Source organism: Hyla sarda, chromosome 9 (genome assembly GCF_029499605.1).
Source record: "Hyla sarda isolate aHylSar1 chromosome 9, aHylSar1.hap1, whole genome shotgun sequence".
In the NCBI taxonomy this organism is placed as follows: domain Eukaryota; kingdom Metazoa; phylum Chordata; class Amphibia; order Anura; family Hylidae; genus Hyla; species Hyla sarda.
Window position 1 is genome coordinate 17,969,398 of NC_079197.1, and position 11,149 is coordinate 17,980,546.

At 44.1% G+C, this 11,149-nt stretch overlaps 1 protein-coding gene across 8 annotated transcripts in view; it reads right to left on the bottom strand.

The window, feature by feature from the left end:
* IQSEC2 (IQ motif and Sec7 domain ArfGEF 2) overlaps positions 1 to 11,149 on the bottom strand; it is a 227,854-nt gene that overhangs the window by 155,298 nt on the left and 61,407 nt on the right. The gene's annotated exons all lie outside the window — the stretch shown is intronic.

The following is an 11,149-nucleotide window of genomic DNA, read 5'->3' on the forward strand; positions in this document are numbered from 1 at the left end:
CTTTGTCACCCTGGTGAAGCGCTTAAGAAGAAGTCGGATTTTGGGTTTCATCCCTTGCCAGGGACACCTACAACCTGCCTCCAACCTGCATATCTGACCGCTGCCAGCGGTACCGACGAACAGCGGCTCCCGGAACCTCGCCGCAAGGCACCCAACGTGCATCTCAGAAGGCTCCGCCCCGCCCCCTCCCATAGACTTGCATTGAGGGGACGGGGTGTGATGTCATGAGGAGGCGGGGCTATGAGGTCACGAGCTCCCGGCGCCGGGTCCATCGTTTGGAACAGTTTGTTCCAAACACTGAGCAGCGGAGTACCCCTTTAAATGGCATAAGCTAAATTTACTAAACAGTGTAAAAGTCAGTTTACACCATAAAAGGGAATCAGTTATCAACTTAATGCTGCCCAAACCAAGGCAGCAACGAAAAAAGGGACAGGCTCCTGTAACACAACAATGGTCTAGAAATCATTCTGAGATGCTGGGAGCAATTCAGAGAAATCTCTAGGGAGGCCCCGGTCAGATTGATGTATAGATCTCTCCCTATTAAAAATCCATCTTGCAGATGCAAGCTAAGTGTACATGGTGTTTTCTTTTGTTGTTTAGGTAGCTTTAAGCGTGCAAGCAGCATTAGCACATCACAAGCTCGCACTACACTGCAAACATCAAAGCTGCACTCACATCTGATCAATACAGACGCCATCATTCTGCGGCCGATCTGTCGTCACCGATAGTTCAAAGAAGGGACAAGTGCCAGCTGCTGGAACCATGTGCGTAGATACCCCTCCGTGTAACCGTATATAGATGACCAGGATGTGTCAATGGAGCCTATATACTGATGAAACATATAACAGGGACAAGAATTTTATTTTATTTTTACTGATAAGATCCAGATACTTAAAGGGGTACTCCGCTGCTCAGCGTTTGGAACAAAATGTTCTGAATGTTTAGAGGCGGCGCCGGGAGCTCGTGACGTCATAGCCCCGCGCCCTCATGATGTCACACCCCGCCCCCTCAATGCAAGTCTATGGGAGGGGGCGTGACGGCTGTCACGCCCCCTCCCATAGACTTGCATTGAGGGGGCGGGGAGTGAAATAATGAGGGGCGGGGCTATGACGTCACGAGCTCCCGGTACTGGCTCTAAGCATGTAGATAATAACATTATATGCATATTTGTAACATACATTGGTTAACAAATTTCTATTTTTGGGTAAAAAAAAATAAAATTAGCTATATTTCTTACCATTAGGGGTCCCCTCCCTTGTCTCGTCACTGCAGCTATTGTGGGCGGGACATGCGGGGCTCTTTGCAGGCTCCTGGCTTGTCAATCATCCTGCTGTGTGAGCTGGGGGGGCGTTACAGAGCCTCAGTGCACAGAGCAGAGCGTTGTTAGCTCTGAGAAGTGAGGGGAAAAAGTTCCAACATGAGATGCAAGAGGAAAGCAAGGGAACGCCCCCTCCTCCTCAGTGGACTGCATGCAGTGTGAGCACTGGGAGCCATAAAAGGAAGACAGTGATTTAAGCATTAACCAGGATATTATCTCGTGACAGGTATACTTAAGGTATGTACTTTTTTTCTATTCTGTTTCCTATTTATTGTATTTTTGTGTTATTGTGTCTTATTGATTTTTTTTTATTTCGTTTTTTGCTCATCAATATGGGGGAAACCATCCTGCATGAGCGGTTTTTAACAGCATTTAAAGATATGCTTTACAGCAGGCTCCATGGACACAGGCAACAACAGACTGGAGCTTTCCCTTTACATAAATGGGAAAGGTTTCTGGGAACCCCTGCAATCTCAGGAATGGAACCCCGGATCTCACAGAGGTTGTGTGTGCTGCAGACGGCCCATACTCCATTCATTTATATGGGAGCGCCAAAAAGACAGGAGTACAGAACTCCGGCATCTTCAGCAACCTCATACAAATAATGGAGTGTGTGCAGTCAACAGCAAGCTCTCCTCTATGAAATTTGGTGTCCTATTCTGGAGATTGCAGGGGGTCCCGGCGATCGGACCCCCACCCCATGTCAAATTTGACTACGTACTGTATGAGCAAACGCCTAAATGAGGACCAATGGGCACATATGAGGCATTTCAGATAGCACTGGAGAATGCAGGGTTAACAGCAATATGTTTTTTCTTTTTGGGATAACATTCTTTAGTTCTTATGTAAGACATTTTCTTAGGTATTTTCTAACCACATTCATCATTTATCCCTAGATGAGATTGGCCTAATAGAAACCAATTTTCCCACCACTATATTAGTGGTATTCGTGAAATGCCACTCTTTATCATCGGGCCGTAAGTAGACCCGGGTACAAAAACATATTAAGATGTTAATAGAAGTGAAGAGGTTCTACTTCTAAGGCGGTGTAATAGTTGCAGACATTCTCCAGAGAACAGAGAAGTGTTCCAGACAATAGAGACCACCAGGGCCACGGAGTCTACGACCTGTAACAGAGCTGAGATACCCGCCAACTCTACATTTCCATAAATAGGCCCTTCATAGAGCATTACCATATCTTATTAGAAAAAAATGCTTCCTCCCCTGTTATCAAGCTCCCCCAATCCCTGTTAAACTATCTTGAACTCTAAAAAATCAGCTCAGTTTTGTTCTCTGTTTGTCCTGCAGCTCGCTCAGGGATCAAATTACAAGCAATAGAAGTATATGGAGGGATGAGGTGAGAGGGGGAGTGCCTGTGAACAAAGACAAGCAGCAGAGAGACAGAAATGGGACAACCCTGTAAGTAAGATCTCCACACGGGTCTTTATATACAGTCTAAACTGCTCACTACTGCTTTTTCGTGCCACCCATGCTGCTGATGCCCTTTAGGCTGTGTATACAGAAGTGCAGGATCTCCTCCTCTGTGTATGCAGTGTATAGAGATATAGAAGTGCAGGATCTCCTCCTACTCTGTGTGTACAGTGTATAGAGATATAGAAGTGCAGGATCTCTTCCTCTGTGTGTACAGTGACATAGAAGTGCAGGCTCTCCTCCTCTGTGTATGCAGTGTATAGAGATATAGAAGTGCAGGATCTCTTCCTCTGTGTGTACAGTGACATAGAAGTGCAGGATCTCCTCCTCTGTGTGTATGCAGTGTATGGTAGAAATCATTGACATTAGGCTCCTCCTACCAACTCTGGGAGAACTAAAAACTATAGATAAAGCCTGCAGAGCAGAAATCTGCTATGAATGCATTCTATAGAAGTTATATATTGGTCAAAAATACTGCTACTCCTCGTGTACACACACAAGGCCGCTTTCTTTTCTTTCTCCGTCAGGTTCTTAAAAAGTTTGGCTCCAGAGTTTAAAAGCCAGGTTCCTATTGCACATATCACATAATATCTCTTAGTAATTACTTATTGTGGCTTCCTAATAAATCACTTGTGTAAGCTGACTGCCTGCACAGCAGCACCTGTATACGTTTAAGCAGTTGCCTGGTAACCGGTGCCATCAGCAGCGGGTGCCATCGCCGGATCACAAAATTCCATCAAAGATCAGGCTGCGTCACTTACTATACAATAAAAGGGGACTTCTGCCTTATATTTCACAGGAGGGAGAACATGCCGCCCACACCCCAGTAATGAGGTGTAGATTATTAGGCACATACACATAATGCATTTGGAAAGTTTTCAGACCCTTTGATCTAAAATTATTATAATTTTTTTTTTTACATTTTGTTATGTTGCGGACCTCTCCTAAAATAAAAAGAAATTCATCCACCATGAGCAGGTTCTGATCATGGAATCAATCAGACTGGGTTCAGACAGTGCAATTTTATTTGTTTTATTTTATTTCCGAAGGTCATGAAAAAAACGTGTGTTTTTATTGTATTTGCTGTGGTTTTCTGGTGCAGTTATGGACAAGCACAGTATTAGCAGGTAAAATGTTTCACCTGTTAAAATAAAATCACCCTATGGATAACCAATAAACATATAGTAAAAACCTCGAAAATGTATGGAAAAAATGTATTTCTTTTTTTTTTGCAGAAAAATTTATAAATAAAGAGACCACCAGCCTGGCCTCAAATTGTCTTATGTCCCCACCAAAAAAAACAACACACAAATGGGTATAGTAACCCAAAAAAATCACATTGAATGCTGACCCGTTACAGCAGTCAGAGACATTTACTACATACGGTTCTATAACAGAGTTCACTGCACGAACAGTATACAACAAGCTCTTGAGCTCCCCCTAATGGTGGCTTTAGGCTGCTAGAATGTTGTCTCAAATATTTGTCTAAGCAGAGGACTCAAAACTGTAGACCTCCAGATTTTGCAAAACTACAACTTACACCATGCCTGGACATGCTGGGACTTGTAGTTTTGCAATCTCTGGAGATCTACAGTTTGGAGACCACTGATCTAAAGCTTTGTACCAAAAAAAGGAAGCCCTGTTTGCAATGAAGATACATTGAGAAATTAGCGGCAAATTTTGGGCAAAAAGTGCGATATATATATATATATATATATACAGACAAAGAATAAGTCAGCCAGCACTTTAGTTGATACCAAACTATTATATGGACCTGGCCTACAGGTGCACGCTACTAGGCTAGATATACAGCAACAGAAGAATGCAGCAGCACACTGCCAGCACAAGGATATAGGTGCAACATGAATATGTAGTTAAAACATGGAGAGCTATACAGCTATGGTGTAATAGATGCAAATGTGAAACTATGAAATAGTGAGGCACTTAGCTCACAAATTTGTCTCCGCCGGCGGTCAAATAGCTTGGACCGTCCCACCGCGATAAGGTAGCCTCCTGGGACGGACCCTACACTGTGAATATGCCTCTGTGTGAACAGTTCAGTAAGCATGGCAGGATCTTGGATGTTCCAGATCCTGCCATGCTTACTGAACTGTTCACACAGAGGCATATTCACAGTGTAGGGTCCGTCCCAGGAGGCCACCTTATCGCGGTGGGACGGTCCAAGCTATTTGACCGCCGGCGGAGACAAATTTGCGAGCTAAGTGCCTCACTATTTCATAGTTTCACATTTGCATCTATTACACCATAGCTGTATAGCTCTCCATGTTTTAACTACATATTCATGTTGCACCTATATCCTTGTGCTGGCAGTGTGCTGCTGCATTCTTCTGTTGCTGTGTATATATATATATATATATATATATATATATATATATATATATATATATACACACATACACACATACATACATCACTAACGTGCTGAATAAGTTTTCCTCGATTTGCGGGGGGTCTTTATTTCCCATAATCTGAACCATTATTCCAGTCATCACTAGGAAAAGTTTACTACATACGGTTCAAAGCTTGAACAGTATACATCCAGCTCTTGAGCTCCCCCTAATGGTGGCTTCAGGCCGCTAGAATGCTGTCTTTTAAAAAAAAATTAAACAGAGGTTTCCAAACTGTGGACCTCCAGATGTCACAAAGCTACAACTCCCAGCATGCCCGGACAGTCAACGACTGTCCGGGCATGCTGGGAGTTGTAGATTGGTAATATCTGGAGGTCCACAGTTTGGAGACCACTGATCTAAAGCTTTGCATGAGGAAAACAAAGCCCTGGTTGCAAATAAGATACATTAATGGCAAATTTTTGGCAAGAAGGATGAAGCTTGTTGGCTTGACGGTGTAAATTTCTACATTTATAGATCACTAAAAGTACAGAATTTTTTTTTAACTGTGGGTCTTTTTTTTTTTTTACATATCCTACACAAAGAGAAAGCATGTCAGGTCATTAAACGATATATAAAAAAATTATAAAAAAAAAAAAAAAGAAGGAAAAAAAACAACCACAAGAAGCTAAACAGTACATTAGCGCAGAAGCACACGAGTCAGCGTCTGGGAGCGGCACACTCTCAGCCCAGATAAAAGCCCACAGACAAAAGCTCCCAAGGTTCTGTATTGCAGGAAATCAGCCAGATGAGGTCACGTAAGGGTTCGTACAGAGAGCCACGTGGCCTGCAGGAAAGTGCAAAGGAAGTGGAAAAAAATGTCATGCAGGGAACAAGGATAAGGAGCGCGGCTGGAAACAACAAGGCTCCAGGCTCCGGAAAACGCACATCCCGGGCTCGTAGGTTCTGTGCAGAGAGAGCCTTGTAGGCTGCCTGCAGATCATCGCATAAAAACCACAGCTCACGGGGCCATGAAATATGCACATAAATTACTGTCTGAAGAGGAAAAATAAAAAAAACATAAAAAAACAAGACAACCATAAAAATAAAATCAAGAGTTACGCTGAGCCGTCTCTCCAGCTTTTGTGTCACTACAACTCCCAACATGCCACAAAAGCCGACAGTATCGAGGGAACTGTATATGGAGTAACAAAACTCAAAATAGGCTTGTGATACTCTATTTGGCGCCCTCGAAGCTATCTGCAGACATAGTAACGCCTTGGTACATATTAAGCACCTTTTCGGAAGAACTCTATTCTGCGGTACAAACCGGTTGTGGTGTGGACTATCTGATGAGGCCTCAAAGGAGGTGCCTAGGTTTAGAAAGGGGCCTACTTCTAGAAACAGCGCCAATCTTGCCCAAGGTGCAGTGGGTGGTAATGCAGCTCATCCTCATTCACAGAAAGGGGTTATCCTAATATTAAAAATGATCACCTATCCATATCTGATTAGTGGGGGGTCCCTACTCACTGCTTTACTCCCTGTACTTGGCCAGTCCCATAGAAAGTGAATGGAGCAGCTGCATGGACTAACTTAAAGGGGTTCTCCGCCCCTAGACATCTTATCCCCTATCCAAAGGATAGGGGATAAGATGTCTGATTGCGGGGGTCCCATCGCTGGGACCCCCACGATCTCTGTGCAGCACCAGGCATTCATGTAGAACGCTGGGAGCTGGCGGCAGGGGTCGTGACATCATGACCACGCCCCTCGTGATGTCACACCACGCCCCCTCAATGCAAGTCCATGAGGGGGCGTGGCATGACAGCACGAGGGGCGTGGCCTTGACATCACAACCCCCATCGCCCACTCCAAGCGTTCGGAACAAAATGTTTCAAACGCTGGGGCAGCGGAATACCCCTTTAATCTAGGGGACAAGGGAGCCCCATTCTCTTGTTTAATGGGGATCCAAGTAATCGAACCCTAAACCAAATACTTAGTTGTCCCCTATCTTGTGTATTTGTAATAAGTTTTAGGCTTCTGTAAAATAAGCCTTTTTTTTTTTACACTAAATGTGTGAACTCCGCTCTTGCAGTAACCGCTTTAAATAAAGACAGGCAGAACCGCGAACCCAAAGTTCATTGACAATAGTGGTGATGTTTTGCGGGGGAAAGAAAAACAGACTTTTTTTGTAATCAGAAGGATCTTCTTTAGGGTGCGTTCACACGCTATTTGTTCTTGCAGGTTTTCCGCTGCGTATTCGAAAGCGGGCGGGCTCTTCTCGGCTGTCCGCAGCAGATTTTCCACGGAGAATTTACGCTGCGGAAAATCCACCGCAAGCCCCATTCAAGTCAGTAGGGACTGCGGCGGATTTTCTGCAGTGTAAATTCCGCCGCGGAAAATCTGCTACGGAAAGCCGAGAAGAGCCCGCCCACTTTCAAATACGCAGCGGAAAACCCGCAAGAACAAATAGCACCCTTAAAAGGGTTTTGCAAATTGTAGGAAGGGATTGCCTATGACATGGGGGACCTGATAGATGGGACCTAAAACTCTTTGATGAAACAAATAAAGAAGTAAAAAATAAATAAATAAAAAAAGACGGGCAAAAGTTGAGAATCTTGCATACGCAAAAAGGTCAAATTCATAAATTTAATTTCAAGACACAAAAATACAGTAAACAGGATAGCCCACAAAGACACGTAAAAAACAAACAAACAAAAAACATTGAAACAGGGTGGAGGCCTACAACACCCTTCCCAACCAGAAAAAAAAAAAAGGCAATATACCATAATTTTTATTATTTATATATATATATATATATATATATACACACACACACACACACACAATATATATATATATATATATATATATATATATATATATATACACACACACACACACACACACACACACAATATATATATATATACACACACACACACACACACACACACACACACAGTATCACACACACACAGTGTATATATATATATATATATATATATATATATATATATATATATATACATACACACACATACACACACACACACTCAATGGTCAATTTGAGCTGAATAATGCATATGAAGGTATGCTGAATAAAGCACAGTGGTGCTGCGCCTCAAAAAACGCCAAAATATGTAAGAATAAAAGTATAACTATCAATGGTATATAGAGATACTGAAGCAAATAACACCCCAAAAGTATAAACACAAAATAAAAGTGCAACACAAAAATAGGCATAATAACCCATAAAAATCCTAGTTAACACTAGGAGATGTTTACTACATACGGTTCTACAACAGAGTTCAATGTCTGAACAGTATACAGCCAGCTCTAGAGCTCCCCCTAAAGGTGGCTTCAATGCTTTCTAATTTATCAAAAGCAGTGCTCTCCAAACTGTAAACCTTCAGCTGTTGGAAAACTACAACTCCCAGCATGCCCGGACAGCCGTTGGCTGTCCGGGCATACTGGGCGCTGTAGTTTTGAATCTTCTAAAAAAGGTCCACAGTTCGGAGACCCCTGCCATAGGATTTTTAAGACTAGGGTGTGAAATATAAGAAAGGACAGGAGAATGTCCGTAGAGAAGTTCTCTGACCAGCGCGAAAGGCGTCCAAAACACCATTTAACTTTTGTTCCTTTTCGCTACAAACAGGAAACCCGCTTTGTATAATTCAGGTCAGCATTTACTCGGAAACGTTTAAAACTTTGGCAGTATGCCAAGCGTTAATGGCGGGTAATAAAATGTGTTTCAGCACACTGTGTATGTAATCTCAGTGATGAAGTAAATGCAGGACCTTGAGAGGACGCTTCTCTCATCTCAATCAATTACTGAGTATAGGGAAAAAAACAAGACTTGTGATCCCATGGGACATGGTCTGAGGCCTTACACTGAGGTACGTGCAGTTATCGTGTGGAAATAAACCGGGTATTAGTTTGGCTGTGCATAACCTGAGAAAACAGCACGATGTTTGGATCGGACAAGGATAGGCCTATTCCCAGAATCCTAGTGGCACTACTCACCCTGCCCTCATCTTGTGCCGTGTCCATCCAAACTGTGCCCAGCTGACACCTGTTCAGCCATTCACTGGCAACCATAGTACTGACCCACCAGAGGAGGTGATTGGCTGAGGAGTTGTTCCTGTGATCAGAAGGGATCGGGCACCATCAGACGGAATGATGTGGGATTGGGGCATGGTGTATCTAAGTAAAAAAAAAATAGTGGTGCAAGACTATCCCTTTTGACAACTGAACTTAAAGGAGTACTGTGGTGCAGGACAAATTTTCCCCTATCCAAAAGGATAGGTAATAAGTGTCTGATCCTAGGGGATGAGACCGCTGGGACCCCGCATGATCTCCTGCACAAAAGAAAATGCGACCATGTTGAATTAAAGGAGTACTGTGGTGAATGAAAACTCATCCCCTATACCAAGTGTCTGATCGCGGGGAGTCCGACCGCTGGGACCCCCCAGCTCTCCTTGTGCACAGAACTATCTCTGCTCCGTGCATAGTGACTGTTGACCCCAGCACGAAGCGTTGGCCAACACACCCCCTCCATGCATCTCTAAGAAAAGCCAGAGATACAGCGTTCGTGTACCTCTGGCTCTCCTACAGCCATACATGGAGGGGGCATGTTGAGCAACGCTTCGTTCGGGGGTCAACGGTCTCCATGTACGGAGCAGAGATCATTCCATGCACAATGAGAGCCAGAGCGCCGTGCTGGATATCACGGGGGTCCCAGCGGTCGAACCCCCCACGATCAGACACTTATCCCCTATCCTCTGGATAGGGGATGATTTGTCATGCAGCAGAGTACTCCTTTAATTTAACATGGTCGAAACTGCTACATAAAACAGGTTTTATCCAATCTTTAAGGGCTTATCCTCAGTCTATATTAAATCGGCATTGATCAAACCCCCAGGACCCCCCGCCAATGAGCCGTTTGAAGGGGCTATGGTGCTCGTGCATGCAGCACATTGAGGTTTACCGGCATCTCCATATTTTCAGCAGTAGGGGTACAAGGTACTTCCCCATTAACTTGAATGGGACAACGTTGTAGTACGAGTGTCGGTCAACAATGAAGAGGCTGCAGCTCACATGACACATGAGGCTCAACGGGGTATGTGATCTGCAGTCAAGCGTTTCCCAACCAGGCTGCCTCCGGCTGTTGCAAAACTGCAACTCCCAGCATGCCATGCTGGGAGTTGTAGTTTTGCAACCAATGGAGGCAGCCTGGTGGGGAAACACTGATGTAGCCAGACCACTGCTGTGGAGAAAGAAAAACCTGCTCAGAAATAAAAAGCACGCTACCAACTTCAAATGGATTCCGCATGAAAAGGCCAAGGATAAGCCCTACTCTATCGCAATGGGGATCTGCGGCACTCGGCTATGCCGAAAGGGACAGCGACGCAAAAAGACCGGAGTTGAGCGCTGAAAATAAAAATATAAACAGCACGTCCGGTATTTTCTTTCTCTCAACTTCCCTAAAATAACAGACACCCGGCAGACCCCATTCAAGTCAATGGGATCTGTCGGGACCCAGTGGTTTCCGTTCGGCGCCAAACAAAGCACGGAGCTCAGTGGTGATGTGAACATAGCCTTAAACCCCAAAGCCACAGCCGAAATCTGAATGCAAGCATTAAATCCGCCACGTGTGAACATATCCTAAGAGCCGTAAAATGCTTTACGACAGAGACTGTAAACGCTGTATTGCAGACATAACAAGCTTTGCATAATAAAGATGTATTTCCCATGAGGTCTCGTGCATTTGTTTTGCTGAACACTCAAGGTTACCGCTTTGTACTACATCGAGGATTAATGCATTAGAACGTAACTTTCAAGGTGTTCCCCATTCCCATAGCAGCTATGCAAAACGGAAGTAAACAAAGCATTGGCATAGCCCCAGCACACCATGACAATATCAAGCATAAGGGTTAAAATCATTAAAGGGGCATTCCAGCCAAAGACACGCATGACTTAACAGGATTTGACAGAAGTCAGATAGATGGGCTCCCATCCTATGCCCCTTCTCTCTGGAGTTCGGGTGCTTCCA